This window comes from Patagioenas fasciata, chromosome 2 (genome assembly GCF_037038585.1).
Source record: "Patagioenas fasciata isolate bPatFas1 chromosome 2, bPatFas1.hap1, whole genome shotgun sequence".
Classification (NCBI taxonomy): domain Eukaryota; kingdom Metazoa; phylum Chordata; class Aves; order Columbiformes; family Columbidae; genus Patagioenas; species Patagioenas fasciata.
Genome location: NC_092521.1, coordinates 128,632,253 through 128,659,166, shown reverse-complemented (window position 1 = coordinate 128,659,166; position 26,914 = coordinate 128,632,253). Strand labels below are relative to the sequence as shown.

Sequence of the window (26,914 nt, the reverse complement as noted above, 5' to 3'; positions counted from 1 at the left end):
TTCATCCTGTATCTTTAAGCTGCACACATAAATATCAGAGAGGCAAATATTATTGATAAAAACTGATTTGGTTTAGAAACAGACGTTCTGCCATGACATATCACAGGCAGAGAGTTAACTTTTTACTTTCCAAATCACAAAATATTAAATACTGCAATATTTTTTTTTTAAATGTTAACATTTACTTCTTAAATAGCATCTTCAGAGACTTCAGAACTCTCACCTAATTTGAGGGTAATAGGTTACAGCAACTTTCATTACTGCACTGGACTTAATTCTTTTTTTTTGTGTGTGCTTTTACGCTATGCCAAAATTGTCTAAGTACAAATGAATAAGTTTAGCGGTTTAGATCTTTCATTTTAAGAATCTGTGTGCATTTAAATGAATGCTTTTTCTTTCTGCTTTGCTTTTCGACAAGCAGCATTTCTGACCATGCAGCGTTTCGCTATTGTTCCTGTCCATACCCACCACATCTGCTCCACAGAGCTTCCCAATCTTTTTCTTCTTTTCTTTCCTGTAAATCACGTTGTATTTTGTATGCAAACCTTACACAGAACTGAAAAGATTTTAATGAAATGTCCCTGACAGCTCATCACGGAGCGTGTGAGAAGGCGGCAGTGATCTGACCCTTGCCGGGCTCTGCGTTTGCCTCTCCCTGCCTTGTTCTGGCAGAGAAGAGCCCACCAGAAAACTGCTGGCTTCTCTCTTTGAAAACGCTCTCGAAATGTCACATCTTGAAAAGCATGAAGGGGAAACGTACATTTAGAAATGGATCCACTGGCTGTACCAGAGCCCGTGAAGCGGCAATGGAGAGAAAGAAAAGAGAGGACTCACCAAGATACATCCTGACATAGGGAGAACAGTTTTGGTAGCAACCCTCAACGGTCTGGAAGTTAATACTCTGCTTCTCTCTTCTTTTCCTTTCTCAGTCCCCCCCCACTTCTAATTTCCCCATTTAAGGGAGAAAATAACAAGGCAGAAGACGCCAAGAGACTTTCATGACATAAACAATAAGGCCTTCCTGTGCCAACATTTCCTTTAAAAACACTTGCCAATAAAGCTCCTGGAGGCCAGCAAGAGAAAGAAATGCCGAAAAAGCCGTGACATGAACTTGGCATATTTTCTGACTCACTCACTTCCCTTGAGACAATCCCTCCAAGAGAATGCTGAAGGATAATGGGAAAAGAAAATTTCTTTCAGTGAGAAGGACTTTGGCTGCCCATGCTATACAAGAAAACTGCCAATTAACTTTATTTCTGTTTACCTACAGACTCGCTCATGCACCCACCTCTGCTGGCATGTTTCCTGACTCACACACTCATGTTTGCACATTCATCTTGTAATTCTGATGTCTGAAAAAGGCAAGGAGACCTTCTCTTTTTTTAAAGTAAAATACTGAGACTCCCCAACTCCAAATAATTTCTGAACAGCAGAAAGAATGATAAATAATAGATAAAGGGTAGCCAAACACTTGGCTGCTTCACATATTAAATCCAAATTTCCTTTTGCCTATCACTGCTATTTATACTTTTATATTTTTTTCATACCAGACACACTGGTCTATAAAGCATCAAGGATACTCATACAACTTATGTACGTGTAATGAAAGATTGTCAAGATTATTTTGTCTCATCAATCCATCTCATTTTGAGTAATACCATGTTTTGAAAACTAAATGGCATGCTGAGAACCAGAAATTAAGATATCTTTAGAAATCAGCATCTTACACACACCAACAGGCGTTCACTCACTCACTCACTCCTGGGGTACAGCCGTGCTTTGCCTGAAGTCACTCGTGGGCAGGAACACGGTGGGTCTCATCTGCACCTTCGTCTTCACCTCCACCACAGGGGACCCTCCCTGGGAGGGGACGGGCAGGAGAAGGACAGTCCCATTCCCCTCTAACGTCAGACCAGGCAGCAAACCCTTACCTTACTTGAAGACAGACCAAGCAGAAATTTTTGTTGTTTTGGGGGGAGGCTGTTAAATCACCGGTCTCAGCCTCGCAATGTGGAGACACCATGTCTTCCTTCCACACGTATCCAGTTCAGGGGATTGTGCAAAGATCCTTCCAAATCTCCGCAAACCTGGCACCTGGTCACCGAGTCAGCTCAGCTGAGGGCTGTTATTGTTGCTGGGCTTTCTTCACTTTTGCATCCAACTCCTTAGATTAGCATCAGGGTATCACATATCAAAATAACCACTAGTGAGGATTTGCTGGCCTGCTTCAGAAGTGAGGGTTCACCCAACCCACAGCTGCATTATTTTACTGTAGTCTGATATCATACACCCCTGGCTTCTACTTTCTAACAACTTGTTTGCTGCTTTAGCCCTCAGGCTTATGTCGCACTTCACAAGTCTCCCAAGTCTCCTCTAAGAGCCTTAACAATCATATGTAAGCCAGCGCCACCAGACAGCACTTTTTTTCTTCCATTACATGCTAGTATGGATCTGCTGGTAAAATACTGTAGTATGCTATAATGTGTATAATCTACATTAGGAGTTATCTACTAGCTCACCTTTACTCCATCATGACTGCTGGGCAGCTTGTCAAGACACACACACACACACACACAGAGCAAGCTTCTTTTTTTCTTAACTATCTTTTTCTACCTACTTGCAAAGCTAACACTGACTTGTTTTTAGGTTTGTTTTCATCAAAACCTGATAAAAAGATATGGTTTTTACTAACACCACCAGGGCAAGCCATCTGTGGTTGGCTGGCAATCTCTGAAATTTAGGGTTGGGGTAGAAATATTTAGGAGTCAAAAAAAAAAGCTGACTTGCTCAAGAAATTAAAGCCCTTCTGACAATCTTCCAGAGAGCCCCTGAGGAAAAGGGAGGGAACCAGAGAGACTCAAGGAAAATGGATGGGAGCCCAGTGTGGAGATTCACGCCAGAACGGTTCCTGGCCAAGAAGGAAGGTTGGCAAGTAGACAAATACAGGCTTTCATAGGCAGCATTGTAAACAAGACATTAAAAATATTAATCCATTTAGATTTCAAGCATCAAGATGAGATTTACTTAAGAAGCAGAATTATGCTGGTAATGGCTACTCAAACATTTCAGCTGAATGTCAAAACTTTTGCTCAACTGTATCAAGTGAACATACAAGGAGCTGTTGACACTACAATATTCAAACATTCAACCGTATGGCAGGGCTGGAAAAACACAGAGGAAAGCAAAGGAATGCTTGAGCCTCGGGCAGAAACTCAAGCCCTTGCAAGGAAACTTGCATTCACAAATTATTTTTACCTCCATTTCTACACCAAAGTAATAAATTGAAGAGGTGAAATGGTTTCTTAAAACCAAGCTTCCTTTCAGAAATCTTTTCAAATAAAACATAAATTACATCGACCGAAATACTTTGTTTTCGCGGAGAAACAGTCATCTAGAACAGAATGTCTTTTCGTGGGAAAGAAAGTTTAAGTAAACTTCGAACACCTAGGACTTCTTTAAAAGTTTCTTCTCTCCTACGGGAATCAGCATGTCTCCCATCTTCCTCTTAGAAAACACACCCTAAACGATTGAATATATATATATATATTTTTTTTTTTATTTTTTATTTTTTATTTTTTTTTAATGCATTGGAGAAGTAATCTCCCCGCAAAGCAAGTAGGCATTCAGGACAATCCTGAATCCATGCTGGCCACTGAAATACAGAAACACAGAAGAAACACATGCTTTCTTGGTGAATGTGGTGTCAGGTCACCTCAAGCCTCACACAGCCAGAAGACACACAGGTCTTCTACATGCTGGTGAGTAGGGTTTACAAGCTGATCTACTGAGTGGTGAGCCTGTCAGGGGAAGCTCACAGGGAAAAAAAAAAAGCCTTAAACAATTAAAAAATATGGTCTGCAGCCACTATGTGAGATTTAGGAATTGAGTCAGGAATCAGAAGATTCCTGTATCAGGTTAAAGGAAAGACTACTATCTCTTAAATCAACCAGGTTGTCCCTCACAGAAGTCCAGGTGCACAGGCTGTGCTCAAGAGAGGTCTTTTCCCCCTCAGTAGCACTGACGATCTTTGAAAATGCCATGCACAGAGGGGCTGCGATATCTCCATTCAAAGCACTGAAATAATTCCAAAGAAATGTTAACGTTTTCCATTCTCTTTAGTCACTTAAAAAGGTATAAACTTAGTCAAAGGATAGAACAGCATCCCATCTCTTGCAACCTAGGACATACTATACACCATTCAGAATTATATTTCTTATCAGGTTCCATACAAAAAGAAGAAAATGAAAAAAGACAAACAAACAAAAAAACCCCACAAAAACAAACAAAAACCACAAACCAAAACCACACTAAGCTCTTTTCCTTCTTATGTCTACAGCCACTCACAAACTTATCTTCAGCTTTCCACAGTTGCTGAAATGGAAGATCTGAGCAAAGGAAAACCTCAGAACACAGTATTAAAGAAGGAATAACTTCATTCTGGTTAGAAGTGAAAAAAACTACATTAAAGTTTAAAGACTGAAATTTTATAACAGTTTAAACATTTAAATGCAAATTAAAGTAGCAACACATGAATTATAGAAAAACTGTATCATTCCTGATCTTATGAATCATACTATGAAATTTGCTTTCTGCACTCTCAATGTAACCAGAATAAAATACTAGCACCTCAGATATCTTGAAATGATATACCAACAGCACATCTAATAGTATTAATTTTAATACGTTAGCATTCTATCTCAGATGCATCTGTTTCAAAATGTTCTAGCTGAAGGTATTTTTATTTAAGTTATTTCCCCATTACATACCAGAACCGGCGCAATTTCACAGTCCAGGGACGCATTTTCATTGCACGAAAAGAGAAGCCATTAGCGAAATGCTGCTTCGCCAACAGTAGCTCACACACTGAAGCTGCAATATTATCCCAGCTTTCCAACATATTAAGCATAGGACTATGTTCAAAGTAAACATGTGGTCATAATAAAATAATAATTATGACTAACGTTTGTGTAACACCATTCATCCAAATAGTTTAAAGCATTAGGTAAATCTGTAAACAATGGGTCTAATCCTGCACCCTTTACTCATATAATACCATGCAGTTCAAATGGACTATGTAGATCTTGTCTACACACAGACTTAATTGTTCTCAATTAACTCTGTGTGTCAACACTCATTCCAGTGTGTCTTGTTCTTGTACAGCTTAATTCTCTCACAGCTTACTACAGGTGAATGTACTATTTCTACACTCTCACTGATTCAACGTCACTTTTACAGACACTTTCCTACAGGGAGCCCACAGGACTTTCAAAATCTCAGCGCTGCCTCACTTCTCCTATACACTTTTAATAAGATAAATCTTTCACAGATGAGGAAGTTCACTTGCTAGTTTGCTCAAGAGACTGACCATCACATACTGACTTGCATCTCTAAACCCAGGATGTACAATTTCTGTTCTCATACATTAATTACACAAATAGCCTTCTTCATCCATCACGCTCCAGAGTTAAACCACAGGAAATGGTAAGAACAGGAGAAAATTCTGCAGTTTCTTAAAATAAAATATATTTGGAAGCAGACATGCTGTGGTACAAACAATGTCTGTTACAGAGAACCAAAGTTGCTAAATGAGTTTAAAAAAAAAAAAAATCACAAAGTACTTGTAGACCTTCCTGACATTTTGGTGTCAGTCTGCCTTGACAGTCAAGCAACCAGAGAGCAAAGCGAGAGACCAGGAATACCTGAGTCAGATTTCATTTTGGCTCTGCTAGGGACAGTTATTTAACCTCTTTGCTTCGGCTGCAGTATCTGTAATTCAAGCCCTTATGTATCTTTTTGAAATTCATTAAAATCCCCATGGCCCTGGAAGACAAATACTGTTTATTCCTGCTAGCTATTATTCAGCTTTTAACAATTCCTGCCTTCTAGCTAAATTTTTTCATAGAAGAAAGTCACTGTCACATCTCATTTGCACCTCAATTTAGTACATTTTCCTTCCAATTTCAATTTTGCTTTGCAAGAGGTATGCTCAATTTTAGATCTTATATCTATTCCATGTAACTTCGGCATACATCAGAAGGCTTTTTTTTAGCATCAGACAAACCACTGCAAAATGTCATCCACTGCTGAATTGCCAGCAAAGCTTACGCTAGCGAAGCAGTGAAATAGGGTGGGGTTTTCCCTTTAAAATCTTCTAATAGGTTTCGGCATGAGGGTTGAACTACATGACCTTTGAAGATCCCTTCCAACCCAAACTATTCTATGATTCTATGACTTCTTCCATTTGTTCATTCAGAAAAATTACATTAATTGCCTCACCTAAGCACAACTTGGTCAAACCTGAAAAGAATCTCATGTCACAGAAGCAATCCCTCCTATAGAAGAAATGCTGCAAAAGTCACTGTAACTGCTTATGCACTGTGGAAGGATTTCTCATTCATTCAGAGGCAGCTGCACAGCTGCTAGCTGGTAAGGACACAGCTCTCCTTGTTCACTGATAACACAGCTAGGCATTCAATCCTTTATATAGGTAGTGTTTGTGGACCCTCTGTGGGTGAAAATGTGGATATTAATAATTTAATCCACAATATGTTAACAGCTTAGTTTTGATATGCAAAGAAAAGGACATGTTCTACCAAAGTGCACTGCCTTTGCTTGCGAGGGTGAGGATGGAGAAGTTTGCTTATCCCACCAGTTATGCAGGCAGCATCTGTTGGCAGCAGAAACGGGCAGCGGGTAGGGGAGCGTTCTTGTCTAGTCCAGCCAAAAAAGCAGCAGAGGTGCTATGCTGTCTCCTGCCAGGACACCCAGAGAACTGCTCCTGCTGGGGAGCATCTCTTCGCTTATTTTTGCAGTGCCTCGGACAGGACGGCAGCTGTAAAAGCCAAGCTGTCTCTCTTCCCATGTACCAGATCTTCACAACGCTGCAGAGACCACAGCTAAACATTGAGCTGAGGCAGGGAAACCAACAGCAACTTCATTCAAAACCAGGCTGTAGCCTCCTCTGCTCCTTATCTGTGCCCTTGTTTTGGGGTCAGGCCAGGAAGAGCCCATAACCCTGCTGGCAAGAGCACATCTGGCACATCTCCACATCCTCACACACAGCCCAGCTAGAGAAGGGATCTGAGGGGGAATGGGTGTCAGGCTGCCAGGCACCACAGAGCTGCCTAAAAATACAGAGACTCTCAACACTAACTCTAAGCAAATCTATAATCCTGGAGTATTTGCCCACAGTAAGCTATACAGCACACTGCACAGGATACAATTCACTAACGCACCCCTTAGCACAGCAATGGAACAATCAATGGAAGGCTTTGGAAGGATCTTCTCGTGGCACCAAGTTTCAGCCAGGAGGGCTGAGAAACTATCTCAAGTAAAAAGGAACAGTACATCAAATTAAAGCACACAGGACAAACGGGCTTGGTTGTCTGGATTTCCAGAGCTGCTTATGAGTAAAAAGCAATTGCCAGATTTGACACAATAGCAGGTGAGTCCATGCTTTTATCTCACTAGCAGTGGTAACTGGCATTTGCTTGGAAAGCTTTCATGTTTAATGGTAGAAATGCAGAGTCAAATCTGCCTCTGATACAAGGTATGTCAATCAAAATAGCCAAACGTTTTAGCTGACATTATGGTAGGTTATAAACTGCAGTAGCTCAGGAGTGTTCCTGATAGAAAAGCAGCAGATCCAGAGGATAATAACCATTTCAGGCATCTTAGCTAGATGTCCTTGAGTCAGAGTTGGCTCTAAGTGCATCTAGAGAAGAGACAAAAAAAGTGTTCAGGGGCATAAAGCAAGTCAAAACTTTTTCTGAATCTAATAAGGACAAACAAAAATACAAACTTCTTTTTTTTTTTTTTTTTTCATTTTAAAGCACTCACTTCTTATTGCTATAACTGCATCTCACTATCACTCCCATAATTTATTTATCACATGATTCACTTATACACACATCCTGGTACTATCCAAGTTTATCATACCACTGATTTTAAAATTTCATATGCTGCTATTTTGGGGCTCTTGCCTCCCTGAAGACGTAGTACTCCAAACCTCTGCAAGCACAACAGATTCTGAACATCTCCATGGTACCTCTTTCTGACATGGAAGTAAATCCAGCACACTGCAAATATGCAACTAATATCAAAATGCTTCTTCAGACCTGACCAAAATGCTGGTTGCATTTAACACTGAATAATGAACAGGTAGAAACCATTTTTTAAAGAGAAATGACATTTCTGAGTGTAAAACACAGGCCAGATTCTGATGAGATCTTCTGTTGGTCTAATTGCACTGGCTTTGATATAATAGCTTTTCTCTAGGCTGAAATCATGCTGCCATAGAGACCAAGACTAGGTAAGAGTTCAGTTCAGTTGTCCACACATGTCAGCTATCCTGCTTGGCCTCCACCAGCTGCTCCAGACCCCATATGAGTCTGGGTAGGTCACACGTCGCATCCGCCAAGCTAGACACCCACGTTTGGTCATTCCTCCATAAACTAGTTGCTGTTTCTAAACCATCTGAAACCTGGACATTTGTTTCCCTCCAGTTTCTGGTAGGCTCAGTGTTTGGAACCTTGAGGATCATGGACATACTTCTCCTTCACGTTTTGAAGCACCACAAACAGAAGGTGACTACAGTGATTTCTACAGATCTCACACCCAAGCAAAGCATATTTCATATTCTTCTCAAAGGAAGCTTTGAGACCTTCCTTCTCCTGGGGTGCACACATGCAGCAATCAAGAAAACAATCCACCAGTGTCCTCAGGCAACTTCTACCTCAGGATGTAGCAGAGGCCATTTGCCATGTAGAGATGGCAATTCTTTGCTATTTGTGTCTCAAATGCTGCATATCATGACACCTAAAACCTTCACACTGAAAACTTTTATGAAGGATAATCTGCTCAATACCTTTTTCATTGGATGGGTGTACTTCAACTTGAAGCTAATAATAAACTTTCCTTCTATTGAGATTTCTTTTAAACAATACAAGTACATAATCTAAAAAGGAAACCTGAAAATTAGGCTAAATTTGAAAATAAAATGTAAAATGTGATGTTCCTACCTTATACCTGCATCCCCTTCTAATAAATGTTATGCAGCTGTGGGAGGGCATTTTCAGAAGGGAGGAGAGTCCTAGGAAACAAAATGCTTTTAGTAGAATGCTGAATGGTTTCATTGAGTATTTTTAGCCCGGTCTCTTGTGATGCTCTGCAAACATTTGCAAAACTCTAAAAGAGAGCCAGAGTTATGTCACTATCTTCGGTACAAATAATTTGTTAGGAACTATTTTGTTTTGGCACACGGATAAATCAAGAGGGGTGCGTGAACTGGCTTGTTTTCTTTTGGGTTAATGTTGTTTGTCAACTGAAGGCTGTCTTTATGAGGAAAGAGCAAGGTGCCAAGAAGTACATTTCACCATGCCAAAATTAAAGGGAGGAGTTCAGAAGCAGTCTTTTATTACCTAATTAGTTTTATCAAATGACACAGATCAACTAACAGGAGATAACTAATAGGAAAAAAAGGTCTAATGAAAAAGTAAGTTATCAGCTGGATGCTCTCCAGAAACAACTTATCTCTCTAGGTAAACAAGTGCTACTGTTGGGAGGTCAGACACAAAGCACACGGAATGGAGGTCTCCTCAGGATACCAGCCCTCAGTGGAGATAAAAAGGAAAAAAAAGTAATGGGATAAACTACACTGAGAAGTAGGGATGACTTGTTATTAAAGGAGCTTGTATCTTTAGACAAAATTATTCCTATCTGGCCTACAGATATCCCACCAGTTGGATTTTTTTTTGAAACACAAATCAAGTACAGCTTGCCAGATTAGTATCTCTATTCAAAACGAAAATTAGGACTACAATAAGAACAGCCACATTCACCTGCTCAAGAACAAATTACCAGAATAACTTTCTGACAGCTGGTGGGGAAAATGTTAGCTCACAGATGTTATTTCATCTTGATTTGCCTCCTGTGAATGGAAAGGATGATCACAAAAAGAAATATGGAATTTTAGATAATATTCTGCTTTATCCAGAATAACCAAATGTGGTATCTGGAAGGTATTTAACATGTACTTAGGTTTCCTTGCCATTACTTTCCCAATTGCATGATCTAAACTAGTCAGACAACTCAGACTCATGTGGCTCACATTCAGATTACATCTACTTTTAATTCCTAATTTGAACAATACTTTCAACTTTCTCATTATTATTTGCTTATCTAGTATATAGCTAACATACATAAAACTTGTCTCATTATTTTAGCTAGTAAAATGACACCAGGCACATGCCAAGAGCCCAACATTTAAGAAGCCTTGCTGGAAAAAATGATATTCAAAAATGAAGATTTAATTGACTTAAGACTTGGGCCCCCTAGCAGCCTGAAGAAAAGTAACATTGATTTTTACAAATATTCTTGAGAGAATTTTAAGTGATACAACAGAGAATTTAATTATGCTATTCTTTCCCTTCATCCTCCTCCCCTCCATCATCAGTTAATTTGAAAACAGGTGGGGCAAAGAATTTACAGGAAAGTGCTCCATATCTCTTGACGTCGACAGGTCTACCTGCTAATTAACAGTGTAGCGAGGAATGCTAGATGCAGAACCTAAAAATCAGTCACTGTCAATGGAAACACAAATCGCTGCCACCCCAGAGCTATGTTAAGAACAGCATAAGATGCTGATGAAGCCTTGGCATGTCCGGAGCAGGGCTGGGTAACGCTGCTGGGAAACAGCCGCCCATTTGGCTCCTGCTTGCACACCTTTCCTTGCATGGGAAGGCTAATCTAGGGATGAAGTCCTAGCTCAGATCAGACATCTCAACAGCCCTGCATCCCACTGAGAGCACCTGCAGGGACAAAGGCTTCAGCCTAAATTTAAATCACTGATCCAGACTATCATGGTGCTTTCCATGGAAATGCCTGCATGTGGAACAGGTTATCATTGCTCCTCTGTGTCTGAACAGACTCAGAAGTCTCACATTGGATTTTGGGGTCTCTATAATAAGAAAGTCCAGGAAAAATAAAAAATAAAGAGACAGCACAGTATAGGAATGCAAATAAGTGAGATCACGCAGGTGCAAATAGAAAACAGATTCAGCTGAGAAATGAAATAACCAGAGGATGAACTTATTCCATCTGTCATCCACCTTTAAAGCCCTGCAACAGAAAAGACTGTAAGATTCATGGCCTTCACAAGTCTCAAAGTGACTCCAAAAAGAGCACGGGTTCTCTGCCAAAAATAGTCAGCCTTTGCCCTCCTCCAGAGAGTCGGTCCTTGGCTGGCAAACCTCAATCACTGTGATAGCCAGACCTGCACACAGATGAGGTCGCTGGCCACGATCAGCACATCAGCACATGTGGTGCAGATCTCAGTGCACATGAGAGCCAGCTTCTCCCCTAACATATGATCCCTCCTTCCCGCAAAACAGTACAGTACCACTGTTCTCTCCCTTCTTCTCTCCCTGCCCCACCACCATCTCCTTCTTGCTCTTTCTTCCATAATTTCCTCTTACGTTAGGACTGACCACAAGGCACAGTGCCATCATATTGGGGCAAAGTGATCCTGGGCTCTGCCCACCTTGAAAAGACTAGTGGAGGAGGAATAACTTGGACTGTGTGCCAAGACACTGAGCAGAACCAGAAAAGTAACCACCACTCTCACTGTGACCATCTGAAGATTCAGTGAATCACCTTCCCTATCTCAAAAGAACTTGTCCAAACAACAAATTACCATTTTAGCTGCACATTCTTTCTCTTTCTCTAGCAGGCTTTTGTCATATGTGCTGTGCACAGACACTGAATTTTCAAATGCTTTGATTACTTTTTTTCTTTTAGTCCTTTCCTCCTGTGCACCCTTAGCAGCAAGGATGTACTACATCTACCAAACAACTAAGTAGCAGAGATCCCTGGACTCAGAGTCCCAGATCAAACTGTTTAATGCTGGCCAATGATTTTCCAAGTTCAGTTAGGCCACTCAGATTTATACACCTCTACCTACAACATTCTGAAAAGTCTCTTCCCATAAATGGATATATATCCAGGGTGCAGCCAGAGCAATCGCCTGAGATCATCATTCACTTCTCCACGCCTACAACATCCCTGCAGATGGCTCCCCTGAAAATTAGAAGCTTTTAGGCAGTGTTCTCTGTATATCACCTTCCTTCTCCCCATTTCCCAGGAAATTTCAGCCTTCTTGTGCCAGCATCCCCTGTCGTTTGTCCGTCTCAACCACGACATATGGTCGTGGCTGAGACGGACAAACAACAATCCCCAACACCAGACTTGTCCCAGTGGCGCAACATGAATCTATCAGGACAAAGAAGCTGAAGGAATGCTCACAGTTGATGCTCACTGCTGCTTTTGCCATAGCACACTGGCATTTTCAGTCTGGTCCTAGGAGTATTAAGGCTAGATGGAACGCATTGCCAACCCATGGCCACAGTAAATACCGAGACCTCTTCACAAAGACTGAGTTGGTTTGAGAAGCACACTTGAATATAGGAAAAAAATGTTTAAAAGGAATGTGCGCAAGAGAAGCCATCCACACAAAAAAAGCCTCACTTGACCAGATCACTGAGCTTGCCCAGGAATGAAGGCAACATACACAGGAGGAAAGGTATCGGTGCTCAGCCTGCAGTCAATACCCAGGTTCATATGCTGTTTTCTACAAGGAAAAGCTGTGTTTAAGGTCAGAAGGCAATAAATCATGCTTCATTTTGGATCAGCTTATTGTTTAGGACACAAACACACAGAAATATCAAAGGCTTTTTGAGATTAACAGTGAGCGATTATGTGAGGCAAACATAATGAAAGCACAACAGAGTCGATAGCTAAGGGTAGAGAATATTCAGCCAAAACCTTCCTCAGACTCCCACTGAGAACAACGCAATATGGAAATAAGCAAAATTATGTATCAGAAGAATGAAGATTGAAGGCTTTCTACTAAGTTATTTTTTCTTGAATCATTAATTGCAAGCCAGCTTTCTGTGTCACAATAGCATTTCAATATCTTTTATATGATAAATTTTCTGTACATTTTTTAGCATAGACAAAAAATTTATAATTATTCTAATATGTCTAGTAGTGATAGTTATGAAGGACACTAAGCATTTGGTCCTCCATTTGCTGTTATAAAACTCAAGCTAGGCAATTAGATGATAAGCAATTAACAGGTTTAACACCACATGTGATTAGCTGCAGTCATATTAAGATCGAGTCATTCTTAAGCAGGCTAAGTGGATTATTTAATTAAGTGATATGCATTTCAGCAGAATGCACTGGATAAGAGTGTGTGCAGGTTGCATGCACGCTGAAAAGAAAGTGTTCTTGCAAATTCAGTACAGACAGGTGAGAACTGTGACACAGCCTGTTACTAAGGATTATCCAATACTTCCCACAAGATCCGATTTTCACTTGCTTATAATTTTGCCAGACCAATTGTTTGGGCTCAAACTTTCCATGCTGGATGCGTGCCTCAGGCTATTTTTTCTTACATCAGTCAAAACTGTTTTCTAAGATAAAAGGCAAGAAAAAAACCCCATTGGTTTACAATGAGAAGATAATATCTGATAGCCCCTCTTTCAGTAATTCAAATATTCTTTGTGTTCTAAATAGGCAGAAGGTGTTTTTTATTCAGGGAAGTGGCTTTTGCCAGGTCAGTCAAAACCAGCTGAGATCTGATGACACTTCAAACCTCTGCAAACTTGGTGAGAGGTGCTGGGAAGGGGGTTTAATGCTGGATACCACTGACAAGCATCATCCTCACAGGGGGAGAGGAAGGTGAGATGTCTTTCCTGCCATTGCTGCTGCCTGTGCTGCAGCCTGGGATGATCATCATGTGGAGCTAAGAGCAGGACCAGGCTGAGTCATGCTCCTGGGGGAAAACCTGCTGAAAAGAGGAGAAAGAAGGTATACCCAGCCCACAAACCACATGCAGAGAAGAGAGAGTAGAATCCCCTGAAGAAGAGGTTTAAAAGAAGAAGATTGAATTAGCTGACTGAAGTGACATGGATGATGAATTTACAACGAAGAGAAACAACCAGAGAAGGTCACAGGTGGGATACAGTGTTTGACTTCGCAAATTCTGTGTGTTGTGTGTACGGCACTTACCAGTAAGAATAAAATGCACTTAAGAGGATATCATAACATGATAACTCAGAAGTGGACAATGTAAAGCTATCGTTCTCACATATCAACTATAACATGCTGCTTCTAAATATTTACCCACCTCACTGCAGGTATCCTGTTATTTACAGACTCTAAGCATCCTCATATCTGCAGTCAGAAATAAACCTCTGTTTGTCAGAAGATCCCTCTTTTAAAGGGTTTATAAACTTAGCCCTCTGTTTCCATGATTAGAAACCTACCTATAAAAAAATGAGAGAAAAATATTTGAAGTACCTCAAATGGCAATCAGGCAGATACATCTTACTGTGGTTTTTAAGGCAATTCATGCCTTTGAAAATCTTCCTTCCTTCCTTACAAACCCAGCTACAGACAAATTATTTTCAGCAGTCCTGTGGAGAGGATCCTGGTGCTACCAATCACGACTGACAACAAAACATTAAACAAAACCCTTCGGAAAGTCAGTGTGTTTATAGCCACTGTGCAGCCCAGTGCTCCTCTCCTGTAGCCACCTGCTACCCAGCCCTAATAGCAGCACTGAGTCTGTGTGGGCAAAATCCCCATGGCCCTGCCTTTGGGGCAGCCACCGTGCAACCCCAGCTCCAGTGAGTTGGCTCCAGCACAGCTGGGATGTGCCAGTGCACCCAAGGTCACTGCCAAAAGGCGAAGTCCTGAACCCACTGTGCTTCACAGGACAAGCACTCTGCCACAGCCCAGGAGGATTTCTGAAGGTTTTAACTGAATTCTGCAGTGATTTTTTTTAAGCAACCACCAGAAAGGAACCGCAAACATTGGTTAATCATTTACTCTTCTTGTGTGGGTTGCTCAATACAGGTGTTGCTCATGCAACTACACCATGGTCCGGACTCAAAATTGAATGGAGCAGGGCAGAAAACCTTCTGTGACTGGGAGTTCAAGGAGGTACCCAGAGATTATACTTAAAAATGTACATAAAAATGTATTAATTTAATTTACTAAATACAACCACTTTCTATGTTCTTCACCTGCCCTCCTTTCAGCAGTGAATTCCACTTTCCACAGCTAGCTCGTTAAATGATGAATTAGTCTAAAAGGCAGAGGATGCAAAGCAATGCTGGACCCTGCTTTTCTTCCTACCCTGTACAACACCATCTATTCCCACAGATATAAACTTCAATACCCATTATGACAACACTATCTTCATTGATTATGTGCTTATTAATGCCAACTTTCCTTCAGTGAAGAAAATCACCTCTCCCAGGAGACAGATGATTTGCAATTTCATAATAATTGTGGTGTCTCTTAAGTAGTTCTAATTTTAACAGGACAAAGCACATCTTGTTTTACAAGGATGGTGGAACCATTATACAACACAGCACTACAACCTTTTCAGAATGCAAGCATTTCCTTAGAGACAGAAGAAAAACAGATCTAATTCTCTCTGAATTATTGTTTTTATTATTATTTAAGAACAGAAACGTATTGAGACTTTGTGTACTATGCATTTTAGAAGACAAACATATGCAAACAAGATATTCAGAAAAGTTAGGACCTTGAATAATTTTCTTCCATCATTTTAAAGTAAACTATTAGATAATGTTTGAAGAATTTTGGTGATGAAGAGGAACACAACCGAAACTTCATAAGAGATGCAGCTGTCAAAACCAGACCTTCTACTCCTCAGTCCCATTTCTCCATTGCATAAGAATATTCCCATTAGCGCTGGCTGATGTGGCAAATGCTCCCTATAATGTAGCAGAAGAGTGGCCTTGGTGGATACACAGCTTCTCCTCCCCCCCAGTTCTGGATCCATTCAGTTTTACTACTTGTCACTGTCATGTATTTCTTCCCTACAAAAATTAACTCTACAGCTAGCAGAGCAATCAAATAAAATTTAAACTAACTTATGCTGTATCTCCGTGATTTATATTTGATCTAATTGCTAAACAGTCTACTAGGGACTTGCTAGATCTGGCGCAGAAGTTACCATCACGAAATTATGACAAAATATGTGTTGATGCACATAAAGTGAAAAGAATTGCCTCAGAAAAGCAACACAAAGCACCAAGTGAATTGGAAACAGTCTGTGAAAGGCAGAGGGCATGCACTGTAGCTCTTTCATGCTCTGGTTGTTTTTTGTGAGATTCATTTATGTATAATTAACCTTTTTTTTCCCCTGCAAATAATTTCATTTGAAGCTGTGCTATCTTTTTTACTCCTCATCCTCCTGCTACAGCCACATAAAGCACTCCAGCTTAAAACAGTGACAACTGAAACCCGTTGCCACAGCAAGAGTACAAACTCCCTATGTCAGCATAAGATCCCACTCTCTTGTCTCCCTCCTGCTCCTCCTATCATCACAAGATTGAAAGAAATTAATAAACTGTAACCCTCAGTCTAATAGAGCCTTGGCCAAAATTCAAGCTCAATAATTAATTACATTCTGCTTCTCCAAATTCCCACACCAGGCTGATTAAGTGAAATAACTCTTCTTTTCCCCTCCTAGACAAGAAGTTTTTATATGGCTAATGGATGCAGCATTCCACCTCTGAGGGAGCCGGGAGGTTAACTGGAGAGAAATAAGAGGTATTTATAATACTTGGATAAGAAGACAGCAGCAGATGAAGAGTACTGTAATAAGTTTCAAGTGCATGTCAACCCAAAAGCTAAATCATTGTTCTCTAATTACACTTTCCATCAGGGAATAAAAGCATAGATGATCATACAGGACAGGCAGCTGTCAGGACTTGGTGTCTGAGGGACTGTAACACAGACTGAATGATTTGGGATAGGAAAGTACCTGAGACAGTTCGGATGTGGTTATGAAGAGCTGATAAATCAGTAAGGTAAAACACATTTAAATATAGCACTAGACCTCGATAAAACACAGAAGGCATCCAAACCATTTTAGTCTGAAGAATATGGAGCATTAACATTATACTATGTTCTTAGCTATAAAACAAATCACTACCTCATGCCACTATTCAGTAAATTACCAATATATCAAGAGAAGGAAAACTATTATCATATCTGAGCTACGCACATAACAAACCACTCGTCATGCTGGGATTATAATTGGAATTTTCTTCTGAGGCTAAAAGATTAACGATATAACCTTAAGCAGCACTCTCATAAGATTTTATTTATTGCATATTTCATGTGTATTTGTAAAGGACCTAATTAGCTTCTTTCCCTTCTGGTACAAAAGAATGTGCATCATCGATGAAAAAAAAAAAATCACAAGGCAAGGCTACCGTGAAGGGTCTTGCTAGTATAGCATGTATTTCACAGTGACAAAAAAAACCAGTGCAATTCTTTCTGAATACTGGATATATCATCAATAGAACCTATTTTGTTCATCTGGTCTGTGTCATATTTGCTGTCTGTGTCACTGGTTTACAGATGCCATGTACCTGCAGTCTAGACGCTGCATCTGTGCAAGCACAAAATGTTATTCATATATGGTGACAAACTATTTTTACATTGATCAGATTACTATGGAGAATATACGCAGCGGATATTGTCAAAAGTATAGGATTGCTGTCCATGAACCAAGCAGTAACTTCCAATCCTGTTTTCATTTAATTTTGATTTCTAAAAACTCTTCCAATTCTAAATCAGAAGCAGGGTAGTTTCAATCCAGCCTCACTTGAAAGCTGTTGTTGGAACAATTAATTCAATTGTGGTCCAGCTCTTCATTCATTCCACTCATTTTCAATTGGTAAGGCATAAAGTCTCCACATTTTTATTCTAATAAGGTCCAAGATACTACAGGCATAACATCCACTGTATACTGTGCCCATGTCCTGAAGCACCGTGTGCATGCTCTTGAGATTTACTGCAAGAAGTTCAGGCACCTAAGGCTGGGTCACCTACCTCCACGTCAACACCACACTGACTGGGCAGAGACTCAGGAAAACAGCTCCGGTAGATTAATTAGTATCATCAGCTTTTGCACAAGAAATCGATCTTCAGCAGTGGAAATACTGGGCTATTATACCTTGGCTGAGAGAAGCAATAAAAACTCAATGTTTTCTGAGAACTGGTAAGCAGAAATTTTGAATGAGTGCTTCCTTTATTGTATATGAAGTTTAACATAAATTCTGCAAGAAAATAAATGTCATGATAGTTTTATATCTTGGCACTTTAGATTTCACAAAAAACCCCAAGAACAGATACACAAACTTCTACATTGTTTGATTTATATGCATTTTATAAAGAAAAGTCGAAATCAACCTGTGCATGCAAACACACCTAAAAACTACGGCAAATAACTGCTTGTCTAAATACACTACTGTCTGTTACCAGGTGGAAAGGATGGAGCCCTCAGACAGAAATTACTCCTGTGCCAGTGTCTGCTTTAAACTGGGACCTGTTCTCAGAACTGTCACTCACATATGTCCAAAGACCTGGAACCCTACAGCTCCCAGTGCAAGAACCCAATTCACATGAACTCTCTTCCTTCTGATCAGACCTGTAACTCATTGCTATACAGACACTTTACATTCATTTCGATTTCTTAACTATTCACATCAACGCCAGATATGGTGAGACCACACCATACACTGCCTTCAGAATGCTTACTGGAACTTTCCATGTCTTCAGTAAACAAGTAGCGGGAGTTAATTCCCACCTTTTGTTGAGTTGTAATATAGTTTCATTGATTTTGGTGCAATTATTTTCAATTTGTACAGACGACAATCAAGGGAAATGCAGTATCACTGAATGGGTGTTTCACTTTTATTTTTCACCCAAGCATGGACTTCCCAATGCTTTTTTTCTGTGCAGTAGGTGCTTGCTTATTGTACTTCATCATTTGATTTAGAATGGATTATCAAACAACTGTATTGTAAGCATGGCCATCAATATGATGGTTTTCTTGCTTTCATCCTTATTACTCTCATCTAGGAAAGATCTGCAGTACACAATGAAAGAGCCCCAATACTGCTGCAATGGCCAAACACATGAAAATCACAACACTATAAATCACGCTTCCTTCCTTCTCTTGGTCACAAAATGTAGTTACAGCTGAATTTAAGCACAATGCACCAATTGTTCTCACAGTACATCGCGCCTTTTCTCTACAGATCCTAATGCTGTTCAGAAGCTTGAATTTAAATCTGCAAACTCGCCACAATACACAGCTAAGAGAACTAGATTCTGTGATTAACTGACTATCATTGCATCAGGACATCTAAAAGAAGTGCTTTACTTGAAATAGTATCCCCAGCTGAAAGAGGATTCATATAGCTACTGTTTCAGGCAATGTACTAAACAACCCCCTCACTCTCATCCAGCAGCTCAGACAGACTCCAAGGGGGATTCACCCTCCTAAACGTAGGGTGATCAAAACAGTCTGAAAATAAAGTTTAAAAGTTGTTAATTGACCTAAGCCACCCATAGTCCTACCGGGGTGTCGTGAGCAGGATGAAGGAGGCACCAGGAGCAATGTGTGCACTCCTGTGTGAAAGACACTTCAGAAAAATCTGCTCAGAATCAGTCGTATTCTCAGTGCTCATGGGGAAACACAAACCGTGCTACAGAGGGGAAAAGAACCTGCTACAATCACATTTTTCAGCTCACATCCAGGTGGTCTCTTTGGGATGTTGGACTTTTCCGATTTTAACATTTAAAGGAAGGAGGGATTTGGTTACCCCTTAATGTGTTATGCAGATCATAACTCTTAAATAATCGACTCATATATAGATCCTGAATATAGAGATACAATATAGATATACAATTGTCATGGTTTAACCCCACTGAAACTCACTGTTGCTCTAGGATTTCCAGAATACCTGAGCCATTGCTGAATCTTAGGAACTTAACTAGCAACAGATTGATGTACTATGGTTAGGTAGGATCAAAAAGTTTTCTGGACTTCAAAGAAGAGACTGTGCCCTGGTTTTGGCTGAGATAGAGTTAACTTTCTTCCTGGTAGCTGGTATAGTGCCGTGTTTTGGATTTAGAATGAGAATAATGTTGATAATACACTCATGTTTTAGTTGTTGCTGAGTAGTCAAGGACTTTTCAGCTTCTCATGCCATGCCAGGTGCACAAGAAGTTGGGAAGGGACATGTCTGGGATGGCTGACACCAAATGAACAAAGGGTTATTCCACATCATGTGATGTCATGCTCAGCATCTAAAGCTGGGGGAAGAAGGAGGAATGGGGGACATTAAAAGTAACTGTTACGTGTGATGGAGCCTGGCTGTCCTGGAGATGGCGGAACACCTGCTTGCCCACAGGAAGCAGTGAATGAATCCCATGTTTTCCTTTGCTTGCCTGGGTTTTGCTTCACCTATCTCAACCCATGAGTTTTTACACTTTTAGCGTTCTGATTCTCCCCATCCCACTTGGAGGGGGAACGGGGAGTGAGCAAGCGGCTGCGTGGTGCTGAGCTGCCAGCTGGGATTAAACCATGACAGACTGGAACATCACCTGGAAAAGTGACTCTTTGGTAATCTAACCCTAATGATGAATTCATTTTACTACATAAACTCTTAATGTGTCTGATTAAGTTCTCCATTTCCTCATTAATTTTTTACCCTTTGTCATAGGTTGTTGTTAGTTAACCTGACTGGCTGATAGCACTGTGAATGAGAAGCAGTTTTGCAGATTTTAACTGAAAGACAACTACTGATAAAAGAAAATATACTACCATCTCGATCCAGACCATCTTGAACAGGAATTTTAAAATGGCTCACACAATGGAGCTATTACATTACAGCATTACTGTATATCACACACAGTACAGAAATGCTGCTTACATTTTGGTTATTGACATGGTAAATTACCAGTCTTGTTTACTGTAACACATACTTTTAAATTATCTCTTCAGTTTTATCAGCATAACTAGATTTACTGCACACATGTAGACACCTGTTTCATAAAACATACCAACTGTGCCAGAACGACCATGCTGGAATCCTCTGGCTCTCATTCAAGAGGAAATGCATTGCAAGCTTTGCTGAACCAGCCTAAGAAGTCTTCAGTTTTACGATGAGGAGATCATCAGCCAAAGGAAAAGACATTCTATCATTTTCTAATCTCCAAGTCAAAAAGACTAAGGAAAAAATATAAAGTTTTGGTCATTTGGCCATTATTACATGACATGATGACTAAGGCTAACACTACATTGCTTGTTAGAAGTGGTCAGTCTGGTCCCAATTAAATAAACATGTAAGTCTCATTTATAATGGATGAAAAAGTCAAAGGCATGAAAACGGAAAAAAAAAAAAGAAAAAAGAAGAAAAAAATCTCAGATTAATTTAAATAACCACATTCTACACTCTGTTTCCAGGTGCCCACAGGAGACACCATTCTAGAGCCACTGCTGGAGGCGAAGTAGGACACCCTCTGTGACATCCCAAAAATCACTGGACATCAGCGTGTTGGCAGCTGAACTGAGATGTTAGTTACATTCCCCAGTATGAGACTTCAACCAATCAAAGGCACGCTTAATGATTCAGGTTTGGTGTTGAAAAGCCTTTTCTGTTAGCAGTCCTATGGGAGTAGTTAATGATAGTAATTCCTAGGGGATTCCACACACACCGCACCACTAGATGAAAGGATACTTCCAAAAGGTTTCTGTGACTCTGCCTACCAAGATATCTGCCTTGATCAATGCACAGTTTGGTGCTGTTGTAAATGGACAGTATCTTTCCACATGCAATAGTTTAATAAAATAAATCAAGACTCAAAGTTCAAAAACTGCATTCTGCTTGCTTTAGTCATTGTTCTGAAACCTTCTGATGGGGAAAGATTTTATTCAGGCCATGTTTATTGTGTACAGAAGATAATCTACTAGATAGATTTCAAGGTCTTCTCAGCTTTGGAGGTCAGTTACTCCAGCTCTACAGCCAAGGTCTTGCAGGAAGCCAAAATTTCCTTATGAAATTCTTAGTGATTAAGAAGAGTTGCAGAAGAGATGCAGAACACTTAATAATGTTGTCTCCTGGCCAAACTAGTTGGGACAGCCACTCTTCACATTTGTAACTTTGATTAAATATTTCACCAGTATGGTATTAATACCATCACTTGTTCAAAGTCAGAATTATTCAGATAGAGGAATATAGGGAAATGTAGCCTTTTTTATGGTGCGGTGTCATGGTCTTTACCACACACATTCCCAGTTCTTCTGGTAAAGGTAAACAATGATGCTAGGCATCCAGAAATCGTGTCAACAGTGTTATTATATTGAAGACTGAGCCAATGGATTTCCCTGTAGAAGTTTATGAGCATGGAAATACATTTTCATTCCTACTAAGCATGAAGAAGTTTTGTTTATTTAGTGCTAAATGGAACAATAGATCAATCCAGTCTCAGGGCAAGACTAATTTCCAGAGGTCTGGAGAACAAACACCTCAGTAGACAAGAATTTTGATGTCTCTGTATGGGAGGAATAACCCCAAACCCAGGAGAGGGTAGGAAGGAAGACACCCTTGAGGTATAGTTACTAAGGGACATTGACAAAAAATGAGACAAGTGGAGAAGATGCTTTTGGGTAAAGCATTGCTAAAAGCATGTGTGTAAGGAAACTCCTCTAAAAGCATACTACAAGAGTTTTAGTGGTAGTGGGGTTTGTTTGCTCTTTTTGTCTGTTTTGTTCAGTTTTTGTTGTTTTGTTTTGATTCCATCACATTAAAAAAGAAAGCCCTCTTTCCTCAGCATTTGTGAAGGTCTTAAGGAACAAATTTTGATACAAAGAAACTGACCGCTATAAAGAATGACTGTTACCTATTGACCACTGAATGGTCCAGAGACCGCAGTGACGTATCTCTAGGAATTATTTGCTTCAACGTTAGGCAAACGTGTTTTTTTGTTTGTTTGTTTTTTTGTTTTTCTACAGTGCTCACAGAGCAAATTGTTACTATCTATTGATATTTCAAAGTTCAGATCAGTAAGGAGCTTTATGTTTTAGACTTCATTTGTCTTTTGCTTTTAAGGTTAATTTATCTTATTCTCCTCCTTACTTTTCCCTAGTAAGGCTCTGTATTAAAATTTCATGTCCTTTTCTATACAATTAAAAAAAAAAATGATGCATGTTATAACCATAGAAGAGAAAACCTGAGCAGACTGCCCACAATACAGATTGCTTTTGAGAGCTACAACAAGAAAATAAAATAGTAGCATTACTAATAAATTTAGCAATGAACAGTCACAGCTCTAAGAATTCTCATTATCTGGTAGTGCTTCAGCTAACAAGTGGAATAACAAGTAGGCTAACAATATCATTTTTGAATGGCATTGTCAAACAATTTTAAGAAAATATTTTCATGCGACTGTTCCTTTCAAGAGTTTAACAGAAACTTGAAATGGGAAGGATCTCTTTTCAAGATTTTTGCTCTGTTGTGAACACGCAGTAATGGTTTTAGTGGTCCTGCTGAGAAGAGTTTCAAATTTGGTATTTGCTATAAAACTGCAAACGCAAATCCATGAATTTCTCAAAATACAAGAAGAAATAAGACAACTGCAATTTGATACTTGGTAACTCCAAGGAGACCTTTTCCTTTCTCTACAACTGCAGCTTAGAAATGTCATTATAGTCACAGTATAATTATTACTCATTTTGCACTTCTACACATGGGGGGGTTATGCCAGAAGTCAGAACCCCTGACTCCTAATAATTTTTCTGACATTCATAATGTGCAATCAACATAAAATCCTTAAGGCTTCCTCAAGCATTGCTTAGTAAAAAAATAAATGAACACCTATTAATCTAGGTAACTAAGTTCTGATGACAAAAACAAAGGTTTGATACACTTTCATAGAAATTATTTCTCCTGAAATACACCAGGATATTTTTTGTAAATAAAACTGCGGTATTAAGGAGTTCAGCGAAATTAGGATCTTACAGTTTAAGTTTTTTGCCTTTCATTCAACAAATAATCCTTTGCCCTAAATAATAAGATAACACTACATTAATCTGCATTGCTCAATTAATTTAGCAAAGTCTGTTCAGCTACTTGTAGTGCACTCGATCTGCACCTCCTTGGCCATCCAAGAGTCGTGCACAATCCTGACAACAAGGAATGGTGAATCCATTGTCCACGATAGTGGAAAAAACAGAAAGCAGCACCACATTTCCAACAGCATCTGAGAAACTTCATGGAGTCATAGCAAGGTCAAATATAATCACAGTCCAAACCTAGATGAAAGCCTGCGATTTAAGCAGCTGATCTGGATCTATGGAAAAGGTAATGAGTAAACACTGACCCTTTAACTGTTTAGGGCAAACAATATTATTGTGTTCCCATTTAATCTCATCTGTAAACAAATGAGTCTCAAAAATGGAACTCTGTTTCAGCAAAAGCATTTCTGCCAGCTGCAACTGAAAAGACTAAAATCTGAATACATTCAGAGATCAATAAAACCTTCAGCAGAAAATTCAATTTTCATATTCAACTACCTGGCAAGTATCTCAAGAGTAACAGCAGTCTATCTCTTGCTATAGTACGCAGAGAATGTAGATCTGTATAACAATATACAAGATCATATGTGTATGTTATTACTATATATAAAAGTGGCTTTTAGATCACTGTAAATTTTTATTAAAATAATGAAATTGCTTGTAGAAGTGCAGACAGATAACATAATGTAACATTACCTTACTGATGTATAATTTGAATGCCGCACAGTCAAAAGAAATCTGTCATAACACCCCACACAGTACAGTATAGTCAAATGCTTTATTCTTCCTGTCAAACAATTAACTGCTTCTCTTTTATCACTGAGTGTATAAATATTATGCTAATGTGCAACAAAATGACCTGGAATTCAAATTTACATTGGGGCTGAAAATTCATAGCTAACATTGATAACCTAAACAATCTTCTACTCGAATAATTAAGTAACTGGGGGGAAAAATTAAAAATCACATGCCCAAGCATAGGACAGAGTCCCTGCAAAGCTTGCACTTGATTTATTTTAAGCCACGTTCACCTTGCATGAAGCAGTACAGTTTCAAATGAAAACATCAGGAAATCTCTGGGCTCCAAGGATAAAATTTGGCATCAAAGAATTAAAACCAAAAGGACTATTTTAGTTTCAGATGTACTTTTCAGGAACGGAGCTTGTTCTATGTTTTTGTTACAAGCTGCTGACACCCTCCGTGGGAAACATGGTTATTTTACACTTCTGCAGCAAGAGCGCTGGTGATTCCATCCAAAGTGCTGGCCCTGTGCTGGGATAGCCCTTCCCTTTTCCCAGGGGGAAGCAGGAATCCTGCATACAGCCATCATCACTGACTTATCATCATCATCATCTTTCCAGTGGTGGCAGAGGTTGCCTCCTCTCTGCGCAGCCAGCAGACCTGCCTGCAGACTTCGTGGGATGCCATGAGAGGAGGAAGACTCTGCTTCCAGCTGCCCCCCAGCTGCTCTACACATCAGGCAGAGGAAGATCACACAGGGACGCTGCTCCCCTCAAGAGAAAGATCTGGAACACAACATGCCTTGGTTTCAGCCTGACCACCCCTTTGTACTGTAGGCAAATCCGAGCCGTAAACTAGTGGAAACGCTACCTAAGCCTGAAACACTCTGGTCATGGTTCTACCACAAAGCATAATCAACTTGACATGAGAGATAATCACCTTGTAATGCAGGGACTTGATAGCACTTATTTTACATAAATAAGCATCATTTTATTTAAAAAAAAAAATTACAGGTAAATGTTAAAATTATGTTGAATCCAAACTAAAAACCAAATAAAAATCCAACCTCAGATCCAACCTCAGGAACAATAGGAAGCAGAATCACTTCAATGAAAGTCATAATTAAAGCTTTTAACTCAACTATGAGGTTTCCCAATTATTTCCAGGACTGAGCAATATCCTGCATTTAGCAGCACTGACCTTCACTTTCAGTTCCCTGCTGCAATGCTGTTTTCTGGCAGAGAATCAATCCGCAAATCAGAAATATAACACATATGCAACACAGACTTCAAACAAAGGACCATTGTCACTATAAAGAACCTACCACAAACAATCTTATTACTGCAGTTGTGAATGACCTGACTCACAAAGGGTCTGAAGCAACGATCCAGGCTACAATCACTTGCTTATACATAAAGCACACCTGGCTGTTTCACCCAGCAAACAGATGCTTAGTAATGCTGTGTGGCTTTATAAAGAGAAAACCTTGAGACAGTAAAGCCAGAGCTGCAGAGTTAAGAGGAAATTAATTCTTCTGTCATTATGTGTTTATCTTTCCCTTCTTTGGGAAAGAGGGATGCATACCTACTCGTCCCTAGCATATTTTGCTTTTCACATTAGAATCACAGAATCACAGAATATTAGGGTCCAATCCCCCTGCTGGAGCAGGAACACCTAGATGAGGTTATACAGGAAGGTGTCCAGGTGGGTTTTGAATGTCTCCAGAGTAGGAGACTCCACAAACCCCCTGGGCAGCCTGTTCCAGTGCTCTGTTACCCTCACTGAGAAGAAGTTTCTTCTCAAATTTAAATGAAACCTCCTGTGTTCTAGTTTATACCCATTATCCCTTGTCTTATCACTGGTTGTCACCAAGAAGAGCCTGGCTCCATCCTCGTGACACTCACACTTTACATATTTGTAAACATTAACGAGGTCACCCCTCAGTCTCCTCCAAGCTAAAGAGACCCAGCTCCCTCAGCCTTTCCTCATAAGGGAGATGCTCCACTCCCTTCACCATCTTTGTTACCCTCTGCTGGACTCTCTCCAGCGGTTCCCTGTCCTTCTTGAACTGAGAGGCCCAGAACTGGACACAATATTCCAGATGCAGTTTCATCAGGGCAGAGTAGAGGGGGAGGAGCACAATTCAAATATTCAGGATACAACCCATGCAACCTTACAGTGTCCTAACACTGAACTAGC

The 26,914-nt window shown here is 39.9% G+C and overlaps 1 protein-coding gene across 6 annotated transcripts in view; it reads right to left on the bottom strand.

The window, feature by feature from the left end:
• THRB (thyroid hormone receptor beta) overlaps positions 1-26,914 on the bottom strand; it is a 175,881-nt gene that overhangs the window by 80,079 nt on the left and 68,888 nt on the right. For 2 of the 6 annotated variants that reach the window (XM_071804948.1, XM_071804947.1), the window contains exon 3: positions 9,021-9,091. The exons of 3 other annotated variants lie outside the window; for them this stretch is intronic. The gene's annotated coding sequence lies outside the window, so the exon portion shown is untranslated. Of the gene's footprint in view, positions 1-834; positions 854-9,020; positions 9,092-26,914 lie in introns of those variants that run through there. One more of the 6 variants, XM_071804950.1, reaches the window with a different exon arrangement.